Source organism: Myotis lucifugus, unplaced genomic scaffold, assembly GCF_000147115.1.
Source record: "Myotis lucifugus unplaced genomic scaffold, Myoluc2.0 scaffold_331, whole genome shotgun sequence".
NCBI lineage: Eukaryota > Metazoa > Chordata > Mammalia > Chiroptera > Vespertilionidae > Myotis > Myotis lucifugus.
This window is the reverse complement of record NW_005871379.1, coordinates 1,170,334-1,182,368: the sequence shown is the minus strand read 5'-3', so window position 1 is coordinate 1,182,368 and position 12,035 is coordinate 1,170,334. Positions and strand designations below refer to the sequence as shown.

The 12,035-nt window shown below is 53.0% G+C and overlaps 1 pseudogene; it reads left to right on the top strand.

Moving 5' to 3' along the window:
* Nucleotides 1-4,356: 4,356 nt before the first annotated feature.
* On the top strand, nt 4,357-10,565 carry LOC111828329 (annotated as a pseudogene).
* The last annotated feature ends 1,470 nt before the right edge of the window (nt 10,566-12,035 follow it).

Here is a 12,035-nt window from a genome sequence, read left to right as displayed (position 1 = left end):
CTCACGCACACACCTTGACCAGGGCTGGGGATCGAACCTGCAACCCAGGTATGTGCCCTTGACTGGAAATCAAACCTGAGACCCTTCTTTGCCGGGGGGGGGGGGGGCACTCTAACCAGTTAGCACCATCAGCCAGGGCTCGTGTTCTTTATAATAAGACTAGAGGCCTGGTGCATGACATTCGTGCACTGGGGGGAGGTCCCTCAACCAGGCCTGCACCCTCTCACAGTCTGGGGCCCCTCAGGGGATATCGGCCTGTTGGCTTAGGCCCGCTCCCAGCGGACATCCCCCGAGGGGTCCTTAGTGCTGCTGTGGAGGTGGGAGAGAATCCCGCCACCGCTGCTGTGCTCACCACCCATGAGCCTGGCTTCTGGCTGAGCAGCACTTCCCCTGTGGGACAACTGAACACCAGGAGGCAGCTCCTGTGTTGAGCATCTGCCCCCTGGTGGTCAGTGCGTGCCATAGCGACCAGTCGTTCACTGTTCGATTTGCATGTTAGCCTTTTATTATATACGTTGACTGTCAGTCAGTCCTAGTTATATACCTGGAAGAAGAGGGATTAAGATCTCAGGTGGCCAAATGTCTGCATCTGAAGGCACATGAGGGCACGGTCACCTGGGAATGTGAACATACATGTGTGTGTGGGATACAGCCACAGGAGGGAACACACAGAGGACAGCGGCTGGCTGGGTCTCTTTGGGCGATGGTCTGGAATTGCTGCATGAGATCCAAACAGAAACCCTTAGTCTGAGAAACCTTGTTCCTCAAATGCTCTCCGCCTCATATGTGAACATTAAGCCCCAAACTCTGTGACTCCCAAACCACAGGGCCTGTTGGAATTACCATTTTGGTCTTTATCGGTGACTTCAATCTGCAAGGTTTTGAGATTGCAGGACAAGTGAGCAGTGGGTTTTGCTGGTTCCAAATGGCAAGAAATTCCCTTGTTTGAAAGAGCCCGCTCCAATGGGAATAAGCCTTATCAATTGCTTATTGAATGAAAGTATCTGGGATTGAAGCTCTCCGCCAGCACTGGTGAGCTGCCCATCACAGCAGGGAGGCCTGTCTATGCCCCCTGCTTCTCCTTGATACGACGCAGTCCCCACATGGACCCTGGCCGAGGCGGTTGGCAGGGCGCACTGCCACCACGCGCTCCTGGCTCACAGGTGTCCCCATTGGGTTTTGGTGGCTGTTCAGCCAATGCACACTTGAAGGAAAGAGGGGGAGCCCCTCTGTAATGTTCTTACTGTTTGGGTGAGAGAAACTACTTCCACTCCGCACCCACCCCTCACACGGTCACGGTCATGTACAGCTGGCCCAGGTGCTGCCATCTGTTCTGAGTTCTTAAAACATCAGTGGCGACAGGGCGGCCTGCAGCCTCACCACTCAGCCAGTCCCCACGCCGCCACTTCGGTCCTGCTAGGGATCTTATGTGTCCGTTCGCTGCCCACCTTGGTCCGGCCCATTGCTTCCTGGCGACGTGCTTCTGCGATGCTAGGGGTGCCTTCCAAGGGGGTACAAGATGCCAGTATGTGTCCAATTCTCCCCACAAAGCCGCTTTCTAAAGCTGCAATTCACCATCCTATCCTCTGCTCAAACCTCTAAGCAACAGGCAGACACACACACACACACATCCACAGACACACATGGATACATATGGATACACACACACACACACACACACACACACACACACATTGCCTGCAGGTGAAGGGCTCAACCCCAACACTGTGGTCTGGCTGTCGAGGCCCCAGCCGACCGTACCCCCAGCCCACGTGTCCCCTGCTCTCCCTCTGACCATTCCTCTCCTCCCATGTGAGGGTCTTTTCTCATTTTTTAATCACAATCCAAATGTCACTTATCTTTCAGCCAATGTGAACATATTCCTCCTAATCTTCCATAATACTCATTTGCCCCAAATTACATTCCTAGGAACTCGGGTCTCTGAAATTCTTCAAGAAAAGAAACAGCTGAGAAGACCCCACCACCGTCTACTTTGGCACAGACTGACTACCTTATGCCATTGGGATGTTTACAGAACACGTTTGGATCCATACAAAGTATGGCCAGAGGCCCTGAGAAGTCCTGCCGTAAAAAAGGAGTTTCTCTCGGGTCATCCTGGATGTCCCCAGGCTATGTTTGACTAGACTCTCTGAGGCAGAGCAGTGACTGTGGCCTACACGCTCGCCTGGTGCCCTCCCTCCAGCGCCCTCTTCACGGGCAGGGCATTGACACACTGTGAACCACTGACCCGCCGGTGGCCTGAGCACAGAACCACAGAGAGGTCCCTGAAGCTGCCTGTGCTGGGCGTTCCATTTTCTAAGCCATCGTGTTGGGTGAGCTGCCACAGTCCAGGGAGCTGACCTCAGTGGGCTGCCCTCGGCTGGAACCTGCTCCGGGAAATCCAGAAGGAGGACTCAGCAGAGAGCCGTGGACTCAGAAGCCCTTGGGTGGGAACCGGGTTAGCATCATGGCCCCGATGGCTTCCTGATACTGGACAGCGTTTCCCCCTATGGGCGCCTGAGCCTCCTGGGCAGGTGGTGAAGGAAACACCCTGACTGGCGCTCTCCAGGCCCTGGACCCTGAGGCCACTCAATGCCGCCTGTGCAGGGAGGACCGAAAAGGGGCAGGACACGGCAGGATGTGAGAGAAGGATCTGGCGCTCGCCATTCCCCCATCCCTAGGCACCCAGGGAAGGGGAATAAACTCAGGAGGTCATCCCCAACAGACCCCCGATCCCCCCGCAATGCAGCATATCTTAGACTGTGGCAAAGAAGCCTCTAGTCTTCAGCTGCCTGACTCAGCTCTGAGGACCATGGAGGACAAGTGTGTGTCTGACTATGGCTCAGTGGCTCTCTCAGGACCCCTGCTGGCGGCCTCCTGTCTCTGCGGGTCCTCCTAGTAGAGAGCACACGGCCAAGCACAGCGAGCCATGTGGCTGGAGGTCTCCACTGGGGCTGTTTCACCACAAATTCTCTCCCTGCCCTTCATTTCTGTAAACGCCTTTAAGCCACCTTTCGTCATCATGAAGCAGGGAGGACAGTCCAAGTCACAAAGGCAACACATTTCATCTTCTGCCGGTGCCCCATCCCACTGGGTCCCCTGAACCCTGGTGCCCAGGAACTGCAAGCGACACCTGGACTCCCAGGAAACGTGCTGGAGCCGCTCCTAAGAACCAGGCCCGGACACAGGACCTGTGGGCCCCGTGCAAAGTGGGCACGTGTGGCCTGTTCAGAAGCTATTCGGCATGTCGACGTGGTGGCAGCAGAGCCTTAGAGCATGTGCATGTGCGGCCCTTCTGAGCACGGGCCCTGAGCACCGGCCCAGGTCACACAGCAGGGCTGGCAGGTAGACAGCTGCCACAGGCCAGGGAGATGAGTGCTGGGCCTCACGGTCTCACCGTAAGGTCTTCCCGGCGGCAGGACAGGAGCCCTGGCTCCCCAGAAAGCCTTCTTAGCAAGGGGCCCTTAGGCGGGCCCTGTGGGGGCTCTCCCTGAAGTTTCACATTCCCGCATCCTGAGCGGCTCGATGCCCCCTTAACCACCTGCTTTGACTCCACCTCCACGCTTGGGTGGCGTCGGGCTCTTGTAGGCTACTCTTGAAATGATTGTCATTAATTTGTTTGTTTGGGCCCCAGAAAAGTCAGGTTATTTTTCTACCTGGGTCACATGTCTACTTTTCATACTTCAGATCAGAGTTTCTCATAAGCAGATAGCCATTCGAGTCTGACTTTCCCAGTGCCCACACGCCTTCCCCGCCGGCTGGCTGACCTGACACCCCCCACCCCCGGCCCAGCGTGGGCGTCTGCCTCCCATTAGCTGGGTGCCAGCTGGGGTCCCTGTTCTGAGCTCCTCCTTAGTGCCACACTGACACCTTCTCTCCCGGCTCTGGGTCCCCCCACTGTGTCCACTGTCCCCCTGGCCCTTCCAGTTTCCATCTCCTCTAGAAGCTCTGAGCTCCCCACCAGCCCTCAGCCACAAAGTCACGGGGCACCTGCAGACAGACACGGGTCAAGGTGCTCATTCCGACCCAAATCCCCTATTCCACACTTTCCAGCTCCAACATTAAGCAGGAAAAGGTGGACTGCTGTCCATTTAGAGAAAAAAATAGATACCCCCTATTTCGAATTATAAACAAAAATAAATTCCTGTATTGGTATTGGAATTGGTATTCTGAACCTCAAAAATAAAACTCTAAGATACTAGGAGGGAAAACATGTGAGAATACTTTTGTTATCTAGCAGTGGGAGCATACCTTCCAAGCAAGCCAAGAGCTGGCGTCAGGAAAATACTAACCGATTAGACTCCGTAAAAGGTCAGTGTTCTCCGGCTCCTTCCGGGCTCAGCGCTGCAGTGACAGGAGCTGCCGCCAGGCACCTACTTGCAGTGGGTGGTGCGGGGCTGCTCCAGCCTCCTGGTCAAGAGGAGCAAGCAGACCACACCCCAAGTTCAATAACCAATAACCAATAGCCGATAACTCAAGGCCCGCAACTCCTGCTGCTGCTACAACCTGCCAACTCACCCCTCGACGGTGAGAGTGGAGCCAGCCGCCAATGGCAAAGGTATACTGGTCGTCATGAATCGGAGATGGGCCAGCGAAAGCCAGCCACCTCCTACCGGCAGACCGCCATCAACAAGAAGGCCTGGGCTACCCTGAGCAGCGTCCAACACATGATCTGCAAGAACAAGCACCTCCAGATCTGCCCGTGGACCCCCTCCACAAGCCCAGCACCCCCCTGCGCAGCCCAAAGCCCATGATGGTCTAGAGAAGCGGTTCTCAACCTGTGGGTCGCGACCCCATTGGCGGTCGAACGACCCTTTCACAGGGGTCGCCTAAGACCATCCTGCATATCAGATATTTACATTATGATTCATAACAGTAGCAACATTACAGTTACGAAGTAGCAACGAAAATAATTTTATGGTTGGGTCACAACATGAGGAACTGTATTTAAAGGGCCAGAAGGTTAAGAACCACTGGTGTAGAGGAAGCGGCCCGCCCACCAAGAGCTCCTGAGGGTCCCCGGCAAGACCCCCTGAGCAGCCCCTTACCCCTCAAAACAATAGAAGTGTCAGCTGACTTTCCTAAAAAAAAAAAAAAAGTATTTCTGTAAACTAAGACTCAGTAAAAACAAAAGTAAAAATTAAGCAACAGCCCTAACCAGTTTGGCTCAGTGGATGGAGCATCGGCCTGCGGACTGAAGGGTCTCGGGTTCGATTCCGGTCAAGGGCATGAACCTTGGTTGCAGGCACATCCCCAGTAGGGAGGGTGCAGGAGGCAGCTGGTCGATGTTTCTCTCTCATCGATGTTTCTAACTCTCTATCCCTCTCCCTTCCTCTCTGTAAAAAATCAAGAAAATATATTTTTTAAAAAATTAAGCAACAGACTGAGAGAAAACATTTCTACCAAACATTTAAACGCAGAATATTAGGATATTAGAAGAGGTCTTAGAGAACTTCAACCAAACAAAGAAATAGAGAGTAAAGAATATGAGCAGGACATTTATAAATGAATAGCTAGCAGGCCACAAATCTCCTTTACACCAACTCTCCCTGGAACAATCTGCTACTTTATATATTTGTGTTTAAAATCAGTGTTTCTAAAAGCTGGGTTTCATTCTTTAGTGTTTGGGGGTTTTTTTAAATCAGTGCACAGCTATGATTGTATCAGATTTATGGTCATAAATCTCTTCAGCGGTGAGGGTAACATTGAAAGACACCCTCTGAAGAGAGACACTTGTGACTAAAGGTAGGTGACCACAACAAATGAGCAAAAGGTTCCAATGAACAGTACTATCCTAACCTTTAAAGAGTAATCATGTTATTACTTACGCAATTATTAAATAAACTAGAGGCCTGATGCACGAAATTCATGCAAGGGGCTTGGCCCTCACAGCCTTGCCCACTTGTTGTTCCGGAAGGTTGTTCTGCCTCTGGTCTAATTAGCATATTAGCTCTTTATTATACAGGATACAGGCCTGGAAGGAAATAGCCTGAATGGCACGGCAGATGCCGTAGGAATACGGGCATCGTTTTCTCTCTAGCCTTTCTTCCTGAAGTCGTCCCCAGTCACATGATATCTTGATGCCTCCCCACCCGGTGGCCCCAGCGAGCCGTTTCTCTGTCCTGGGGCCTTCACCCAACACCTCCGCCCTCAGGACCCCTTCCATCTGCACACTGATTTTTTCTTCAGATAGTACCTTAAGGGAACCAGACAATCACATCTCACAGGCAAAAAAAGTTTTTTACATGTGCTTTTTGCCTTGTTTCAAATAATGCCCTGAATTTTACAATAAGGAAATTATTTAAGCATTTAAAAGCTGACAGTTGTAGCAGCAAACTGTGGCAACCAGGGGTCCCCAACCGTGGCTATGTCCCCTGCCCAGCCCCAAGGGCACCCTCTGTGCTGGCCCCCGGGGCCCCCTGTGAGGCGGAGCACGTGTCCTCCACTGGCCGCCGCTCTGGGCTGCGTCTGGGCTCCTGGGCTCCTGACTTTGAAGTCAGGTTTCACTCTCTGACGAAGTCATTGCTGAAGGCGACCCTTGTTACTAAAATAACTTTCCACGAAATACTCTGAAAGCAGCTTCTTGACTGTAAATGCCCCTGTTATAAGAAATGCTGTGTTTGTGTGTGGTTACAGCTTGTATAACCGACTCCCCTGACTCCCCTGGGTTCTCAAGGTGAAAATGGCTCGTTTTCTGTCATTTCCCAAACCTGACCTTCTTTCGCTATAATGTGGCAACGTCTCAGTTCTTTAAAGTCTTTTTTTCTCCAAGTTCTCGTGAATTAACAGTTCCTGTTTTTCTGAAGCGCTAGCTGACCCCGTATGTGCGTTAGGCTTGAAGTCTCCCTTGCTCAGTAACCAGGAACCTCTACGAAAAGTCCCCGCAGAAAACGTGACCTGCTGGCCACATGGCGGAGCCGCTGCCTGGCTCTGTGACTGCGCAGAACGTACTCTCGGGGAGGGAGGGGAGGAGAGGGGTGGGAGGGTGACGCTGTGTAAAGTTCCCACCTGGGGGGCGGGAGTCTGGGGTGAGGTGAGCCTGCTGTCCTCACATGGGGCCCTGGCTCAGCCGCCCACCCAGGGCCAAGCCCCAAAGCCCTGCACCGGGACCCACGCGAGGCAGAGCCTGTCACAGCAAAGACGAAGCTGTGTTTTTTTGTTTTATTTTGTTTTGCCTTTCCTTTCCTTTCCTTTCCTTTCCTTTCCTTTCCTTTCCTTTCCTTTCCTTTCCTTTCCTTTCCTTTCTTTTTTTTCCCCCCAAAGCAAATGTAAAGACCAAATGTTGGTTTTGAACCTCTTTGCTTCTGCAGTTCAGGGGACATAACACAAGAGCATTTCATTCACTCAAACCAAACATGACTTTCTGCATTGGGGTGGCTCACTCATTTCCGGGCAGCAGATGAGACCTGAGTGGACAGTCCACCTGCACCGGACCCGATGGGTGACGGGCGCCCTGCAGCGTGCGAAAAGGAGCTCACTGTCTCTGTCTCCTAGAGTCGCTGTGAGAGAACCACACGGGGCTCGAAGCAGACACGTCTGAAGGCGAGAAGTCAGAGATTAAGGTGGCTCAGGGCCTTGCTCCCTCTAGAGACTCGGTTCTGCCTCCACCTGCCTCCAGTGGTTCCTTGGCTGGGGCAGCATCATTACAATCCTCACATGGTATCCCCTGTGTGTGTGTGGGGTGGGGGGGCTGTGTGCAAATTCCCCTGTCTTGAAAGGACCCCCGTCATATGGAATAGGAGCCACGGACTATAGTAGGTGTCATCTTAACTAATTACATCTACAATGACTCTATTTCCAAATAGGTCTCATTCAGAGTCATTGGGAGGGGTAGGACTTCAGCACAGCAATATCGGGGAGACGCAATTCACCCCATAACACACGCAGAGGCCGCAAGGATGGCTCACAAAGTCTGGGCTCCCACTCATTCTCCTTGTCCTTTCCTCTGCCTGCCTGTCCCACAAACCCATTCCCCTGGAATAAGCTGCCTCAATGAATACAGGCCCTTCGCTTCCTTCTCCATCAGAGCAATGTGTGTGCTAGAAAGAGGCAAGTGAAAGGCTGTTAAAAGTGTGGCATTCCAGGCAGCTCAAAGCCCTGCTGCTTACGTATACACAGATTTTGTAACTTAGTAATCCACACATGAAACCTATATGTGCATGTGGACTAATGTCACCCTAATAAAATTTAATTAAAAAAATTAAAAAACAACAACAACACAAAAACCCTGCTGCTGATCAAAACGCTCGCATTGGGAAGGGCCTCCGGGAGGCTCCGGGCCCCTGGCCTGGGAAAGGAGCGGCTGTCACCAGTCCTCTCAGACCCCAGTGCTCAGGGACAAAATCCAGGAAGCCCCGCAGGCCCAGGCTGAAGGGACTGCTGTCTGCTGAGCTGCTGGGGCGGTAGAACTAGTTGGCCCGGGACTCTGGCGCCCTCACTTGTTGGCTCTGTGACCTCAGGCTCTGCTTCTTCTGAGAAAATGGGGATCCTCATTCAGGGTTGTTGGGTGAGCTCAATGTGCAAGAGCCTTAGAGCCAGCCGTGCCTGGCCCAGGGGTGTTTGTGGTGTCACCCGCCATAGCAAGAGCACCCATTTCGCCAGGGAGGTTTGCTTACTGTAAAAGAATTCTGAGATGAATTCTGTGAACAATCAACCTCCATATCCTCGTCCCTCTGTCTGTAAATACAATTTGGTGTTGGGGGTCTGGGACCTTCATGAAATACAGCATCCACTTCACCGCTCACCTTTCTGGCCTCGTCTGCTTTCCAGATGGTCACCTGGGAATGAAGTCCAGCCCCAGGGATCATGTCTCAGAACAGCCTGACCCTGATGCTGGCAGCTCACCCTGGCCCCCTGGGCTCCGCTGGGGCAGAGAGCCCATGCTGTGCCTTTCCTGCACCCAAGGGCCTGTCCACTGTCCCCTTGACCCTTTCCCCCAGGATGGGGAGAGGGGGCCCCCACTTGAACCCTGTGGACCCTGAGAAAGAAGATACCTATTAAAAATGGCTCCTGGTGGTTAACTAGCCTCAAATTTAAAAAAAAACAACAGCCATTTCTACACAGGAGCCTCTCATGCAAACTGCACTTCAGGGAGAAGCCTGCACTGAACTGCCTGCGGGCACTGTGTTCCTGCCAACAGAGCCAGCCCTTAGGAAGGAATCCTGGCATCCTGTTTCAAATAGGACTGAGCCTTTCTCCATCCAACAGGAGCTATGCAGCTATATCCGTCAGCTTTTTCACCGAGCAATCATAGCAGCTCATTTCTGCCCCATCAGGAAAGGGCCTTTTAGACCAATCAGACCTCGAGGATTTGGAGTCCTCATCTGCACGAGGTTGAGCCAACCAGGGACTAGGAGCAGGGACTTCTGTCTGTGTAAGCCAGTTCCCCTGTGGCTGGTGGAGTGCGCTTCTCCTTTCCAGCGAAGCCTGAAGAGGATGCCTCCCTAGAACAGAGCGGGCAGAGCAGTGTCGGCCAGAGCAGGCTGGCACAGAGCAGAGCAGACCACACCAGAGCGGGACAGGCCACTGCGGAGGGTAGCAGAGCTGTCCAGCCAGAGCGGCCTGGCCCTGGCCACCTTCACACCCAGACTGTCTCATAATTGAGCTATTTTGTAGTAAATAAAATTTCCTTCTTCACCGCATATCAAATCGGGGATTCCTATTGGCGTTGCAGTGGCACCACGGCCACCTGTTGCCATTCCGGAGGTGGGCAGCCCCGAATGCAGGGCTGCTGTGCTTGGAACATGCGAGCCAGTTCTCTCGAGAACAGCCAAAACGATTGTGGTAGTGTTTGTGGAAACAGGAGGCTTGATGATTCCAAAGGCTTTGATCTGCGTGTGGTCTAGGAAAATACTATCCAGCAAGGCCAGAGTTGGACCCCTTGTAGATCGAGGTGTTTGGGATGAAGGCAGGAACTCTAGCTCTGCCTTGAGCTGTGCACCCTCCAGTTCTTCAGAGCCTCAGTCTGCTCATCTGCAGCCTGGGCTGACCACGCTGGCCCTCGGCGGGGGAAGAGGGAATTCAACACGTTACCGCTGTGAAGCAGCCGGCACGTGCCTGGCCCATGAGAGGCCCCATAAATATTAGACTCAACGCTATGGCTGCCAGGAGCCTTTCAAAATGAAATGGATTCACTGCCTGCATTGCAGGCCGCATGGTTCATCTCCCCTAAGACCTGCAGGAGATATAAGCTAAAACACCCCCGTGAGAAGCAAGGGGCCCCTCTTTCCCCCAGCAGAGCAGGGAGTAACTGCAATCATGTGTTTAATTGGTTTGCTCAGATAATTCTGGAACACTCCATTTCCTGCAACATGGAGAACAATTGTCCCCTGCGATGCCTTCGCGGTGGTCAGAGAAGGTGACACTCGCTCTGGGGGAGACAGCAGTTGGGAGCCTCCTGGCTGGCAGTCACCTCGCGGTGGCTGGGTGGCAGTCTGCACTCACCCTGCGCTTCCCTCTGCCCTCTGGGGACTTCACAGGGACGGCCGCACAGAGACAGCCACGACTGTCAGGCCCAGCTCAGCAGCGCCAGCTCGCCAGCTCGCCAGCTCGAAAGGCAGATCTGAGGCAAATGAAATGCACCCGACCCACAGACTCAAAGATATGACTGTGCATAAACAACTGAAACAACAATTGTGGACAACAGAGCCCTCGAATGCACTAGATCAGTGGTCGGCAAACTCATTAGTCAACAGAGCCAAATATCAACAGTACAATGACTGAAATTTCTTTTGAGGGCCAAATTTTTTAAACTTAAACTATATAGGTAGGGACATTGTTATTAACTTAATTAGGGTACTCCTAAGGCTTAAGAAGAGCCACACTCAAGGGGCCAAAGAGCCGCATGTGGCTCGTGAGCCGCAGTTTGCCGACCACGGCACTAGATGTTTCAGGTAACCTGCTGCTAGTACCTAATGACCAGCTGTCCAAGGGCTAGCTAGTCTGCCAGGAGCTCTTCCATCACGAGGGGTTGTGGGGAGGAGAGAGGATGGCTGAGTCTGACTCATTACCCGCCCCCTATGTCTAGGGGATCACAGCACACATTTGATTGTGTGATACGTTTTGTTGCCCTTTCATCCACATCAGTGAAACCTCGCAGCCAGGTGAGCTGTCCCTACGTGCTAGACACTGACAACCTGCAGGTAGTCCCTGGTGGAGACTACAGGGCTCTGCTCTTATCTGCACTCATCCACGGTCTTCAGGTCAAGGTGTAACAGGGATACCTCTCCGACTTGCGGATGCTGTGCCGTTTTACGTGTTATGTTAGAGAATATATGGGCCAAATCTAGAAGATGAAACTAAAAATGATGTAAAGTTCTACCGAGGTTAAAAAGCAAGCACCAAGTCAGCTTCTCAAATGCAAAACGAGAGAGATGTGGCTTCACACCGGTCCCCACTCAGAGCAGGGAAGTCGGCCTGACGGTGGGTATAGTGCAGGTCCAGCGATGGGCGTGTTGGCCAAAACCTCAGCCTAGTGTTCAGGACAAGGGAGGCCACTGCCCATGTGAAGGGGGACATCAGAAATCTGCCATTTGTGCCCCAGAGGGCAGCCCAGGCTGAAGGCTGCTGGTCCCCTCACTGCCCGCTGCGTCTTTCAGGAACTGAGGGAAGAAGGAGCAGCCTGAACCTGAGGCGGTGCCTGCACAGCTGGAGGGCTCGGTGTGGGTGAAGCCGGGCTTGTGCTGTGACTCAGCAGGTTGGAAGCGGAATGATTGCTCAATGACAGTTACTGAGTGTGTTGAGTTATGGCCGTAATAATTGTGGCTGTGAGGAGGGAGCAGAGCTAGGTCCAAAGTGTGCAAATGCCAGAACACAAGCTGGGTCATTCACGGAGCGTCTCAGCACGGGCTTTGCTGTGCTGTCTCCGCAAGGAGAGAAGGGGTTAAATGTAGATTCGGCCCCCGGGGGGCTCAAGTAGAGGGACTGCTGTGGAAAGCAGTGCCTTCGAACTGGAGTCCGGGTTGTTGGGCACCTCCTCACACGTACAGAGGGTCAGAGAGGCTAGGGCTCCCCGACTCTCTTGTGGACACAGATAT